This window comes from Oryza glaberrima, chromosome 1 (assembly GCF_000147395.1).
Source record: "Oryza glaberrima chromosome 1, OglaRS2, whole genome shotgun sequence".
NCBI lineage: Eukaryota > Viridiplantae > Streptophyta > Magnoliopsida > Poales > Poaceae > Oryza > Oryza glaberrima.
In genome coordinates, this window is record NC_068326.1 from 4,123,097 (window position 1) to 4,138,537 (window position 15,441).

The following is a 15,441-nucleotide window of genomic DNA, read 5'->3' on the forward strand; positions in this document are numbered from 1 at the left end:
TTGTTTAGAGATTGAAGATTTTTATGCTACAAGGGAAATTCGTCTCAAGGTGGAGATTGTTAAATATGTGATCCGAATTTTGGGCCCACAATATATTCGGATTAGTTATCTAATAGGACTCTACTTTATAGGATTAGTTTCCTATTAGGACTCCTAGATTACTCCTATATATATCCCTTGTAAGCCGCACAGGGAGGGTGCGACAGCCCAATGTATCCCCTGCGTTTGTATCCAATTCCTCTATAGTGATCATTGCCGGTCGACGCCCGTGGTTTTTTCCCGCAAGGGTTTTTCCACGTAAAATTCGTGTCTCCGTTGTGCATATATTTTCATAACAAAAAGTCTAAAAAAAATTAACAATGTAGAGTATAGTAATATCTAATAGTCCATCAAAAATCAAGTTTAAATTCAACCTATACAGTGAGAAAAATAAGACAAATTAAAATGTGAATAGTATTCTACTATTCATACGTTAAATTTGTATGTTTATATTGTTGGCCGCCGTCAGCACCAGTAGAGGCGGCGTCAGTGTCGCCTATGCTAACGATGACGATGTGGCCGCCATCACCGCAGCGATCACCGCGGTGGCTAGAGCGCAATGCGGCAAAGCACACCTACCCATCTCGCAAGCACTGTGATTGTGTCTATGGGCTACCTCTTCTCTCGTTTTCTGTTGCGAAGCGACGAGATATGAATTATGAAGGGTAGGTGCGCGACGGGCGAATATGTTCGTTCCTCGTGGGGAGTGAGAATGACACGTGGGCCCTATTATTTTTTATTTTTTTTAAGTGATATGTCGGCCCATGGTTTTTATTATTTTCTAAATCAAATTGCCACGTAAACGCAACATCAATGCCACGTGGGATAAAGATCTAGTTAAATTGGTCACGTAGGTTTCACGTCAGCCAAAACCGGAAACAATACCGCCGAGGGGTTCTATCTGGTTTTTCGGTTCAAGCAATAAAATCGGAATCGGTTTCAAGTTAAGGTATCTGAAAAGAACTTATTCTATTTTCTTTTGAGTTGATTTCTGAGCAATTATTAGGGCTGGCCTTTTTATGTCAGTCACCGGTCCGTGCGCCAATTCGTCCGGCCGGCCTCTGGGCCTCCGCTTGCAAATTGCAATCGCGCGCGACCATCTCCCATCTCTCCGTCGGCTACTCGGCTGCTGCTCCGCGCCCCCGCGACGCACCAACCGAGAGACCGCGCCGCAAACGCTACGCCTCGTGCACCTGTACGCGCGCGCGGGCGCGGCTGCCACACGTACGGGCGAGGAGGGAGCAATCGGATCACACCGTACCGCGCGTGTCGGCCTTGCTGTCGCTCTCGCTCTCGCCCTCGCCGCGGCGGATGCGCACTTGCGCGGTACGTACAAGCGCCGCGCGCGCGGCCGAACACGTACGTACACGCCGTAGGCTACGTACAATACTACCTACCTGGCTGCTCTACCGCGAGACCGTACGTGCACGCTACGCCCAGTGTGCGGTGCGGCGTGCGTACGCGCGCGCGGGGGCAATTCAGCTGACCGCGCGTCGCGCGCGTTCCCCTGCGCGCACTGTCGCGGCTGCCACGCGCGCGCGACACGCTGCATTACAATTAAACCTGATCGATCGATTGATTACTTGATCGGATGAAGGATGAGTAGATCTATGACGATCGTGGCTGCTGCTGTTTGAGTTTAATCGATCTACTGCTCCAGAACACCCAGCCAGCAAAGCAACTATGCGCATCATTGGCATATATACATATGCTACAATTAATTAACTAAATCAACTCACCTGGACACGTACTACTACTACTTGAGAGTATTTGACCCGTCTATTCGACTTTGTGGCTGCAAGTTAGGGCCCCTTTGAATCAAAGGATCCTTTACGTAGGAATTTTATAGGATTCAAATTCTATAGGAAATTTTCTTATTTGGCCCTTTAATTCAAATGACTGAAGCTTTCCAAATTATATGAAATTCCTATGGAATGGCACATTGCATGTGGATTTTAGAGGAAATTTAGCAAGAGCTCCAACCTCTTGGAAAATTTCCTTTTAGTCTATCTCTCTCATCCGATTCCTGTGTTTTTTCCTGCATTCCAATCAAACGACCATTCCTGTGTTTTTCCTGTATTTTGCAATCCTCTGTTTTACACTTCAATTCCTGTCAGAATCCTGTGTTTTTCCTATTCCTCCTTTTTTTCTACCCTACGATTCAAAGGGGCCCAAGCAATAATGCTATTTCCTCCATTTCATATTATAACTCGTTTGATTTTTTTATACAATTTATTTTAGTGTGATCAAATTTATAGAAAAAAAAGCAACATTCACAACACTAAATTAGCTTCGTTAGATTTAATATTAGATATAGTTTGATAATATATTTGTTTTGTATTAGAAATATTTACTATTATACGAACGATTTTTCTATACGAGGGCTCCTCTAGGTTGCAAATGGACCGTAACTGGTCGTGCCTACAAAAATCGACCTCTATTTTCACATACGGCTTCTTAAGAGGCCCACATGTAAAAACATATTTTGCAAACAAACCTCTTAAGGAGTTGTATGTAAAAATAAACTTATTTTCTCAGGCAGAGCTCTTCGCATGGGAAAATATTTTTTTGCAGGTGGCCTCTTAAAAATCCATCTTAAAGTCTGACTTACGTCCTCTTTCACCGCTCAGCACTTCAAATTTTTCAAGTAATCCTTATGTCCTTTCCTCTCTCTTGCATCCTCTCCTCATATTACTCATCCCTCTCTCTCTCATTTCCCACCTTCTCTCCTCTCTCTCCCTCCCTCCACTCCCTCAGGAGCGGTTTGCGGCGAGCGGTAGTGCCCGACCCTCCTCCACGCGTTGAAGGAGGTGAGGGGCACTGTGGCCCTCCCCCGCCCAGATCCGGCGGCGACGGACGCCACCCCACACGCGCTTTGAAGGAGGCGAGGGGGCAAGGCCGTCCCCGCGCGGATCCGGTGATGGCGGTGGGAGAAGCTCGACGGCGAAGGAACCTTGCTAGAGTTCCAATTTTGGGGGATTTTTTTCAGATTTTTGCATGCGGACAACATAAGCACCCGCACGTGAAACTCTGATTTTTCGTGTACGGGTGCGTTACCCGCATGAAAGATAGCAATTTTCGCAGACATCTTCGGGCAGACGAGCAACTCAACTGCATGAAAAATTGGTTTTGACCATTTGGAAAAAAAACATTTTTAGTAGTGGTTACTTTATTTTTCTATAAAGTCAGGAAATTTAAAAAAATTTGACTAAGAAAAATTAAAAGTTAAATGACTTATTATAATATAAATCGGAGGGAATCCTATGCAACGGTTAGTTCTACCTTATTTCGTCCAAATATATAAAAAATGTTAAATGGCTAGCTAGCTATATATATGCGCTCCCGACCAAAATCTCACTTATGCTAGCTAGGAGCTAGTAGCAAGTTTAAACACTGTACTGACTGAGCAAGGCATGTGGCAATTTGTGGGAATATTTGTCCGGCCGTGCATGAGATCAATCGATCGATACGCATCACCTAGCCAGACATGCATGTACATCCATCCAACTAGATGGAACTTCACACTTTTCACTTAACCTAATCTATAGACTGAAATAGGCTAGCTAGGTATGAGTTGTCTTTAGCCAAAATGGGGCAGGCATTGCCTGCTGATAAGGATGTTAGCCGTCCATTTCTGATCATTTTTTTCCTCGGTTACTCTCTCTCTCTCTCTCTCTCTCTCTCTCTCTCTCTCTCTCTCTCTCTCTCTCTCTCTCTCATTTTTTTAAAAAAATAGACTACGTTATTAATTTTTGAATATGTATTTGAGCATTCTACTTATTAAAAAAATTATGTAAAAACATAAGATATAAATCATATTTAAAGTATTTTTAGTGAAAAAACAACTCATAGAAAATAATAATTACACAGTTTTTTTTAAATAGAACGAATGATCCGTATTTAACAAAGTTAACGGTGTCATCTATTATAAAGTAAAGGTAGCTTTACCATCAACGCTGTCTATTTAAACGCTTGTCGAAAAACGAGCATTTCATATATACACACTTATGAAAACACCAAAATACTTATTTAAAGAAAAAGAAGATAGTACTTAATTTGATATATTATAGTACTCCTGTGTATATACATCCATAGTTATATATCCTCCTTATCAATCAGTTCGCAATTGATCATGATGATATGACTGAAAAGTTGTGTGTGTATGGCAGGTTGATGTGATGGAAAAGAACTGAAGTTTAGATCTAAACACAGCTAATGTTAGGATTTGTTAAGTGTAGTAGCAGATCACTCTCGGCACATGCAGTGAAGCTAGTGAAGTCGGCGGTGACAAGATATAAGTCGGCGGAAAAAGAAGCATATTCGAGCTAAATAGGCTATTGCTAGCTCGTAGCTCCTCCACACGTATGTTCACTGAGGATGCACATTCTTGTCTTCGTCTTCTTTCGCCCGTCAGCTCGCTGCAATAATTCAACTCTTCGGTTAATCAATTTAATTAATTAATCGCCGAAGAATCATATCGCCAGGAATAAGATGCATCTTGCATGCGTGCTAGCTATATATCCATCTCTCTTATTAGCTAAAGCACATACGCGATTGTTCAATTCGTTCAAATCAGCCCAACTAGCACAGTAGCTAGCAGCTTAGCTAGCGCCGATGGAGAGATCAGCACTGCAAAGAGAGAGATTCCAAATTCTCCAACTTTTGCAAAAGCCGATCCATCTAATCTATCTATAGAGCTGCAAATATTTTATGTAAGCATACTGTACACAAGAGAGCTGCATTATTTACATCCACATAATAAACAATGGGAAAGAAATTAGGGAAAGGGCTACCTCTCCCTATGGGAAGACGACACACCGTGTGGATATCGTATTTGCCTTTAGCTGGTGTTCATCTAGAAATATGGTGCATGCATGGTCCCCTATGCACGCGCATTTCGTTAATTTATCTCATGATTATTAGCTGATCATGCAACTACAAGATCTAGAATTCGTATTATTTTTTTTTTTGGCGGCCAACTGATTTCTTAACTGATCATGCATGCATCTACTGTGTAGTGATGCTGACATTACCTATTAAGTAGAGCATGTTTGTTTGAGCTGTGCCTTAGTGTAAGACACAACCAATTTTCAATTAACATAATTATTTAGGGTTTCTAATTCGTTTTCATCATGTTTGTTTGAGCTGTGCCTTACTATAAGACAACCATTTTGAATTAACACAATTATTTAGGGTTTTTAAATCGTTTTCATCATTGTATTTATGTTGGGAAAATATGTAGTACACAAACCTGAAAACTAGTTTTCACTGGATACATAGATGATCGTCTAAAATTTGTCCACATCCTCTAAACAAAAAAGATAACTCATAGATTAATATAGGAGTGAAAAAATTACTCACAGTTAAATCTGAGGTAAAATGGTGATGTGGACGTACACATCTCATCTATCCATTTGTATATCTAACGATAGTTTCTAGATTTGCACTACATGTTTTCCCTTGATTTTGCACCACTAAGGGCCCCTTTGAGTCACAGGGTTGAAAAAATGGAGGAATAGGAAAAACACATGATTCTGGTAGGAATTGAAGTGTAAAACAGAGGATTGCAAAACACAGAAAAAACACAGGAATGATCGTTTGATTGGAGCGTAGGAAAAACGCAGGAATCAAATGAGAGGGATAGACTCAAAGAAAATTTTTCAAGAGGTTAGAGCTCTTGCTATATTTTCTCCAAAATCCACATGCAATGTGCCATTCCATAGGAATTTCATAGGATTTGAAAAGCTTCAATCCTTTGAATCAAAGGACCAAATAGGAAAATTTTCTATAGGATTTGAATCCTATAAAATTCCTACATAAATCCTTTGATTCAAAGGGGCCTTAAGAGTATAACTGTGTAGAAGTCTTATTATATAGGGAAAAGTTCATTTTACACCCTCAAAATCTTATGCTTGTCTAATATACACCCTCAAACTTCAAAACCGGATATAATATACCCCTCAAATGTAAATACCGGACATTTTACCTCCAAAGCTGTTTTGCAGTGGTTTTTGTACATGTGGATGACACTTCGGATGCCACATCAGTCCTTCGCCAGGTCGGATGAAATAGAGTAATATATCCTGCGTTCTCTCTTATACATTCGTTCTTTCTCTCTCCCTGTTCATTGTTCTTTGAAACAGCAAGGAAGCAGGCATGTCATGCGTCTTTGAAGCAATGAAGAAGGCATGGGGCGGCGGCGGCGGCGGCTGGGGTTCTCACCGCCGGCTCAGGTGGTGGCTGAGACCGGCTGAAAAGAGGCCTCCCTGTTGTGTCTGACGAAAGTACTAACATGCATGGATTAACAGGCTTAATTATACTGAAGAACCAACTGAACTTTTATCTTTTTGCACTTTGTCAGTAATTAGAGATTCAGAATTCAGAAATCATCTGTTGTGTTTGCCCATCCTACACTGAATTTTCTACTCCAATGATGAGCAGGGATTTTTGTTGGCACCAGCACGATCCCTTCGCCGGAGAACTCATCGTCAGTGTTCGCCAAGATTGTTCAGTCTAAGCAGACCAAGCATGTGCGCGTGTTCAGCAGCGGCACGGACCATCGGCTGCTGCGATCGTTGGTGAACCCCGGAGAGGAGGTCATCCTCACCGTCCCGAACGAACAACTGGAGCATGTCGTGCGGTTCCTCCTGGCGACTAGGATCACGCGCATCATGACCAGCGACGACGTCCTGGTTAGGTCCCTCGGGAACGCGTATTTCCTCGTCCCCACGATGGTTAACCTCCACCCCACGCTCGCGGCGGCGCGCCTGGACGGCCGCGTGAAGGTGTCGAGCGCGTGCGGTGCCGCCAAAGCTTGTTCCGTCAGCCGACTCAGCCGCAAATAGCACCTGCTTGCTGTGGCTTCCTCCCCGCGCGGAGCTGCTTCCCTACTCAGCCATCTCCACTGGCGCGCAGACCTCCTCCGCCGATGACCGCAGCAGCTTGTCGGAGATGCTCCTTCCCCGCGCCGCTGCCACTGCAGCTCGTGAGAAAGTTGGTCAAAACATCTTGTGCGCTGATGTGGCATCCAAAGTATCATCCACGTGTGCAAAAACCACCGCAAAAACAGCTCTAGGGGGTAAAGTGTTCGGTATTGACAATTGAGAGGTATATTATATCCGGTTTTGGAGTTTGGGGGTGTATTTTAGACAAACATAAGAGTTCGAGGGTGTAAAATGAACTTTTCCCTATTATATATATACTACCTCTGGTCTGTTTTTAATAGATAATTACACTGTTGATTTATTAACCAGCATTTAACCATTCATCTTATTTAAATATGTAATCATTATTTATTTTTTAACATAGTTTATCATTAAAAAGTACTTTAAGTATGACTTATGTATTTTCACAAAAGTTTTGAATAATACAAATTGTCACACACACATATATGTATGTATGTATGTATGTGTATGTGTATGTGTGTTTAAAAATCAACGGTATCATGAGAGAGTAATTTTTATTTGTATGAGTCATGTGTCTTCCGTTTATAAAATATAGTCCATAAATACCTTGCAAATTAAGTAGACCCTTAATTTGTGTTCCGTCTATATATGTTTGTTAATTTCTTGCTAATTTCGTACCTTTAGTTCATCTCACTACAAGGATCACGATTTTTCTAAGAGGCACAAACCGTCAAGGGAAGCATCAAAACCGCCATGTAAATTTGATTTTGTGGGACAATCTTTTAAGAATACCTGTCAAATCTACGGGAAAACTATCTTAATTGGCGGCTTGCCCGACAAAAAAACCTATGGCCATATCAAACTTTCCAGTGTGACAAGAAATCAACAAATACTCGTCGACAGACAACACCAACTACATCGCCAAGGTAATTAATTTCCATTGCACCCTTTAGCAATAATTCGTCTTTTCTGGATTCTAGTAGTGTCTCTCCAGTATAATCAACAATATATGGGAGTGGGGATGGTTGCTCTTTCTGGAAAAGGGAGGCCGCCACAAAAGGAAATCTAGATGCGAAGCACGTGCCTTTTCCAATTATTCATCCATTTCTTGATTTTTGTTTAGCATTATGTCGCTGTTACAATTTGTTCTGTGGCACACACGAAACAAAGCCAGCCATCAGTAGATAGCAACACTATATATAATTACCAAAAACTTTTATTAGGCATATATGCAGATGATTTAAATATGCTGAAAACACAACACTCATATATAATATTGTGATACATTCATGAATTTGCTTTCGATCGAATAATTCATTTGCATAACTTACAGCAAGCTGTTCGGACACAGCTACTGTAAAAGTAATTGTTGCAAGAATCCAGATTGTTTAACAAATGCTACTCAAATCTTGTAGTTGAAATTTGCAGGCAATAACAAGATGATTATATTGTAAAAGTGGATTCTTGGGATGCACTACACGTATGATAGATAATTTAATCGATCATCATATCGCTATCGGTGACATGATCAACCACATGGTTAATCTAGCTGGGAAAAAAGAGTTTACAAAGTTAACCATATATATGTTCGATCGAATTGAAGAAAATTCCGCAGCTTTGCATCCGCAACCCACTAAAAACATATTGTAATGAAGTAATTAATCAGCAGCCAGCAGCATATCGAATGGCAAGAGGATGGGAATAATAGTTAGTCCTTGTATATATTAATAATCCTTTATATAGGATTATGTATAGAATGATGGTGATTAATTTTGCTGAGGATTCCCACCAACGGCGTCGTTGGTGATGCAAGCCACTGGCGTAAGTTAGTTTGTGTGAATCTGACAATTAAACTCGATCTCTCCACATGTCATTACCTAAGAAGAAGTCGTCAAATTGCTGACAGGGTGGCTAAATTTGGGAGGGGTGGGAAAAGGCATGTGGCCTAGTGGTTGTTTTTTTTAGATAATGGAAATGGGTTACATCTCCGACCTCTGCCCATATGCACACAGCCAAAAAGTCCAGAAGTGAATAGAAAAGAGGTTAAAAAAGGCGAGATGGGACAAACCCCCAACTTCTGCCGATAATATGATATACTAAAATCATGTTTTTTTTTAAATCACGTAGAGTCTATCACGAAATTCTGTAGGTACCACGCCATCCAAACTGGAGTAAAAGTTCCTTGGCTACCAATTTCAAGCATGTAGCACCATTGCTCATAGTATCCTGTTGTTCCTGTGAAAGCATCATACACCAAGAGTGGAGCCAATTGGAACACATGAAGATAACCTGCATGATGTTAGGCATTTTTTTATGGTTAAAAACCATATCATTACGGCAACGCCAAATTGACCAACATATAGCACTAGCTCCAAATAAAATCATTTTTTTATGGGTCTAGGCACTCCCCTTAGCCAGTTACCAAAAATATCTTATGCATTGTGGGGAGGGGGAATATTGAAGGCAAAGAAGACACATCGCCAAGCAAAACGTGCAACATGACAGTCAAAGAAAAAATGTTGGATGGTTTCTTGTGTATTACAAAAACAACATTGCTTGTTTCCCCTCCATTTTCTCTTTATGAGGTTATCTTTCGTCAAGATTACTTTTATGTGAAGAAACCACATAAATACTTTGATTTTTAGTGGTACCTTTACCTTCCATAAGATCCTCTTGTGGATTCTTACATTGGAATTGATGATTGCATTATACATGGATTTGACCGAAAAATGGCCATTTTTATATAGCGACCAAATAAAGCAATCCTTTTCATTTGACAGTGTTATGTTAGCTAGTCAAGAAATCAAATCATTCCACTCAACTAACTTTGGTCCTACAATTGATCGTCGGAATGAAACATTCAATGGTGTTGTGTTCATAACCTCTGCCAAAGTAGAATGTCTCTTTCGAACCACATTGTACAAAGAAGGATATTGATATTTGAGTGGTTGCAAGCCCAACCACGTGTCTTCCCAAAATCTTATTTCCATCCCATTACCAGGTTTAAAAGATCCATACTGAAAAAATTGATCTTTTACTTTCATTAGGCCAGCCCAAAATTGGGATGTTCCTGGTTTGTGTGACATGTGGGAGAGGGGTTTACCTTTTAAGTACTTGTTGCGCAAAAGGTTTTGCCATAGGCCATCACCATTAAGAAGCTTGAATAGCCATTTGCTCAACAAACATCTATTCATGATATCAAGATTTAGGACACCCAATCCACCTTGATCTTTTGGTCGGTATATATAATCCCATTTTGTTAACCTATATTTCTTTTTCTGGCTATCACTGCTCCAGAAAAAGCTCGATCGGTATTATAATCCAGTCTTTGAAGTACACCTCGAGGTATTTCAAAATATAATAACATGAACATGGGAAGGCTCGAAAGAACCGAGTTAAGAAGAACCAATCTTCCACCATAGGAGTTATTTTTGCCCTTCCATGTGCTAAGTTTTCTTTGAAACATATCCTCCACACATTTCCAATCAGAATTTCTGAGTTTTCGATAGTGTATAGGGATTCCTAGGTATCTGAATGGAAAGGAACCAGAATTACAACCAAACAGTTGTCTATATTGGTCCTCCATTTCCTTAGCTCCCCCAAAGCAGAAAATTTCACTTTTATGAAAGTTTATTTTCAGCCCCGAGAGATGTTCAAACACACAAAGAATGGCCTTCATGTTTTTTTGCTTGTTCAAAATACCACATATATTCGGTTGGATTTAGAGGCCAGGTAAAAAAAAAACCTTTCTCTAAAAACAATTTTGGGAGGGGTATATTAAATTGATTTGGTTGTCAAAATATGTTCCTCGGTCTGTCCTGCTACAATATATTAACCATGCTAATGAAGAACTGAATGACTTGTGAAATATGTTCCTCGGTCTGTCCTATAATATATTAACCGTGCTAATGAACTGAATGACTTGTGATTATTATTGGAGGGCACAAATGAATTAATTGAATACTAGTATAAAGCTGAAAAATGGAATTGAAAATATTAGTTCATCCACACCGTTCTATTCATTGGAAAAGAACAAATTGAATCCTGAAAATTTCCGATGGGGAGGGAGATCTAGATAAGAACAATAGAGAGGTCAGAGAGGAATGGCGCATGACATGGGGTGATTGGATAGAATCGGCGGTGGGGCAGATATGCACATGTGTGTTAGGTTAAATTTGGTTTAGAATTACAAGGCGCATTGGGAGAAGCTACTGCTTGCAATTGCACCGCCGTTTACATGGCTTTTGATCAGAGATTCAGAGCGTGCAGCTAGCAGAGTACTCCATGCAGGAGTAGTCATGACTCATGACTCATGAGTAGTCAAGCCTTCAGCAATGGACCATGCATGTCCCATATAGCTGGAAAGAAGAAAGATTCTTGCATATAATGTCGACACAGATAGTGCTATATGCGAATTCATGATCAACTTTTGATCAGTAGTTCATTTTATGTATATATATAATTATACTCCCTCCATCTCATAATTAATATAAGGGATTTTAAAGGGATGTAACATTTTCTAGTACTATGAATCTGGATAAAGAGCTTATTCAGATTTATAGTACTAATAAATATTATATCCCTTCAAAATCCCTTATATTTTAGAACAGATGGAGTATATTGTATACACTTTTCTTTTTTGCTATATATTAATCCTATGTAATAGTCGAAAGATTATATTTTAGCTGTGAATTAACAGAAAGAAGTTTATTTTCTGTAAAGTTCTGGACTGTATGATCGATGCATGCATATATATGGTCCATCCAAGCTGTAGTAGGCTCCAAAGCAAGCTTATCTCGTTCATGTGTCAAGCTTGTCCCACATAGGAGAAGAGATGTCGAGATGGAAGAGAGAAGCTAGGCTACAGGCAGCTACTACGGTCGATACCAGTAGCTAGGTTGGTGACAAGAAAATTAATTAATTAATTATTAATTAATTAATTCGTCTTCTCTGTTGTTACATCAATCGGCCAATGGCGGCATCTCCCCGTTTATTCCATTCAAACGGAAACTGCCCAAGTAACCCATCCTTTCCATCTCCTATAAATACCGTACCATCTCCTCCACAGCTCACCATCCAAATCAACAGTAATGTTCTACAGTTAGTGAGATGTAGAGAGAGATATGGCTAGCTAATCCATGAGAGAGATCTAGATAGAGAGAGGGAGAGATGATCAGTTCTTCAGAAGAGGCTACTACTAGCTATCTAGCTTCATGTTTAACTCTTCTTGGTTTGTGTTTTTGTGTGCTTGTTGGAGTTGTTAGGAGGAAGAGAGGGGTGAGAGGTGAGGCTGACAGAAGAGAGTGAGCACACATGGTGACTTTCTTGCATGCTGAATGGACTCATGCTTGAAGCTATGTGTGCTCACTTCTCTCTCTGTCAGCCATTTGATCTCTCTTTCTCTCTTTCTCCCTCATGTGTTATACTGTTCTCTCATATCTATCTTCTTTGAGGTAGTAATATACTTGAGCAAATTAAGCTGCTTAATTATTTGTGTATGATGATCAGCTGCTGATCCGGCCTCATTTCTTGCATATATGAGATCAGTTTCAACCACAACCACATACATGCTTGTTCATTTTTTTTCACAAAGAAAGAGAACAGTTTAATTTAATTTCTTGGGGTTTTTGGATCAGTTAATTTGTCTTGAGAGGGGAAGAGATCTCTATGGGTTTTGGAGGTCTGACAGAAGAGAGTGAGCACACACGGTGCTTTCTTAGCATGCAAGAGCCATGCTGGGAGCTGTGCGTGCTCACTCTCTATCTGTCAGCCGTTCACCATGCCCAATATGATTAATCTCCTTCTCTCAGTTGACAGTAATTTCTTTGCCAGATCTCCTGTTAAATTTTCTGCCTAGCTAGCTATTATGCACATGCTTATTATGATGAGCCTGCCAATATCATCTCCAAGGCAAAACACAAACTAGCTATGATTTGATTCATTATATTTCTTTTCGCTGTTTAATTAATTATATGCAGGCATACACTAGCTAGTTTCCAGCTAGTACAAAGACGAGACGAGGTCGTTCTGACGATTTTCATAGTCGTCAGAAGAAGGTGTGCATTGGTTTAATTTTTGTTCTTGGCTGTCAGACTAGATCATCTCTGAATGATCAAGAGCCGGATCAAATAATTATTGTGAGCACCGAAATCGATCATGCGTACTCTCTCTGTGAAGTACTTCTGAGAAATAATATGAGTGTAGCAAGTATATATACTCTTGAAGGGTGTCTAATTAATTGGGGTCTCTAGCTAGCTCCTTCTCTGAATCTGTCCATGAATTGAATCTACTATGTATGTGCTGGTGCTTACTGTTATTTCATGTACTACATATAATTGATAAATCAATTTAGGCTTTCAGTTTCTTTAATTTGTGAGCACAAGTTTACATTATATTGTAATTGGAATCTGTTGCAAGTACTATATACTGTTTTTTTATGCATAGCAGTTGAGAAATAGAATCCAATATACTTGTGCAATTTATTCTATGCCACCTTAATTAATTACTTCTTCCTAGTAATGAAGTGCTAGCTTCGATCTTTCAATATTACCTGTCAATCTTAATTTATACTTATTTAATTTGACTGTAATTTGCCAGCTAGAATTAAATGTACATTAAATTGAATTCTTCAGTGTTGTTCTTGTGAAGTTAAAATAATTTCTGAACATTCACCCCTCTATAATCATTTGTCTATATAGAAAAAGCATGAAGCAATTCTAATCACACAAATACATGGAGTTGTCTAGATCAAACAATTAATTAATCAATCATCAATCAAACCAAAGACGTGTAAGGTCATATAATACAAATTTAACTTGACAAGTTAATGAGTAGAAGATGTATGCAACGATATTTTCCCCGTAGCTTATACTACTGTCGATATATGCGTGTGACCATAGTTCACAAGCCCTGTATTTTATGATTTCAAATGTTCGTTCATACATATGCACTACTACAAAAGCCCTTATTGACACCGATTGAGAACCGACCATAAATACCGATCGATTTTCCAGCCGGTGTCAAATTAACGGTACTAATGCACAACCATATAGGTACCGATTTTAGAATCAACGCCTATAGAGATTATCTGCTATTTGTGACTATGTGCTATTTGCTATTTTTGAAACATGGAGCAATTAATCTGTTATAATAATCGGATCGGATGAACAAGTTGAAACAAAAAGGGTCCAAATTAAGCCATGCAGGTTTTTGCTATATAGTCGAGCTGTGTTGATAGTTGTAAAAAAAAAAAAACTGTGTTCATCTAAACTGTGTTGAAATCGTGAAAGTACCCAAGTTTGATCTGAAAAAAAATCGAAAAAGAAGCCCAAGTTGGGGCAATGCAGGCACACGCACGGCGGATGGATGGTCCGGTCCACATGTGTGAGAAGGGAAGCTCCACGTTCCTCCGGCCAATTCAGATAATTGGGCCGTGGTAATTCATTTCGCATGACAGTAAGTCTATTTTGCCTCCCTCTTCTTGCTTCTGGTTGAACCACATCCCTCAACAGCAAAACTGGGTACAACGTCTCCCCCATCTTCGAAATATGGTGGAAAGGTGTTACACCCGGTTTTGCAGTTGAGAGATGCAATTCGATCAGCAGCAATAGTTCAGAGATGTATAATGGACTTATTCGTTTCTCAGGAAAATATTTCTTCTACTTAGCTTCATCTGGGCTTCATCCTTTTGGGGCAATCTCTGTTTGAGCCAGCATCTCAGCTATGCATGGGCCAGCAGCAGCTCAGCATAAAATTGGTCCCTGAAAAGTGTAAAAGTTACAAGTGGTTAACCGGTTACTTGTCCAGCAGAAATGGTTTCGTTTGGTTTGCCATCATGTCGAATGTACTTCTGGTTGTTAAATAGTACTCTCTCCGTTTTTTTTAATTATAAGTCATTTTGTTTTTTAATTTTTTATTTGATAAATTTATAGAAAATATTAGCAATATTCACAACGTTAAATTAGCTTCGTCATTACATGTAACTTTGATAACATTTTTGTTTTGTGTAGAAAATGTTGCTTTGTTTGATTAAGAAAAAAGTCAAATCAACTTATGATATGAAACAGAGAGAGTGTTCACCCTCTTAAGTACAACACTACGTACCAAAGTTATAATCATGGAATTGCGTGCTTTTTATGGTTGCGAATCACCTAACATGTATCAAACACTTTTTTCCCCTCCTCGCCAAATGATCTTTTTAAAAACTTTTTGGTAGACTTTTCTAGCCTCGGATAAAAGCGTGTACCTTTTACTTGAAGAAAAATAATAGCTCAGTATATTTAAAACACTATCTACCTTGGCCACGCCCTCCATCATTGTCATTTCGATCCCCCGTCATTCATGTAGAATTCGGGTTGAAAAAACTACAAGCTCCATTTTTTATATATATGTTTATCATAATTTGCATAGGTCCCTTTCATAGATCATCCTTTTGTCATCCTAGCCGAAAGGGCGGCTGGGCTGACCTCCTTGGCAAGGAAAATCAATCGGATGGAAA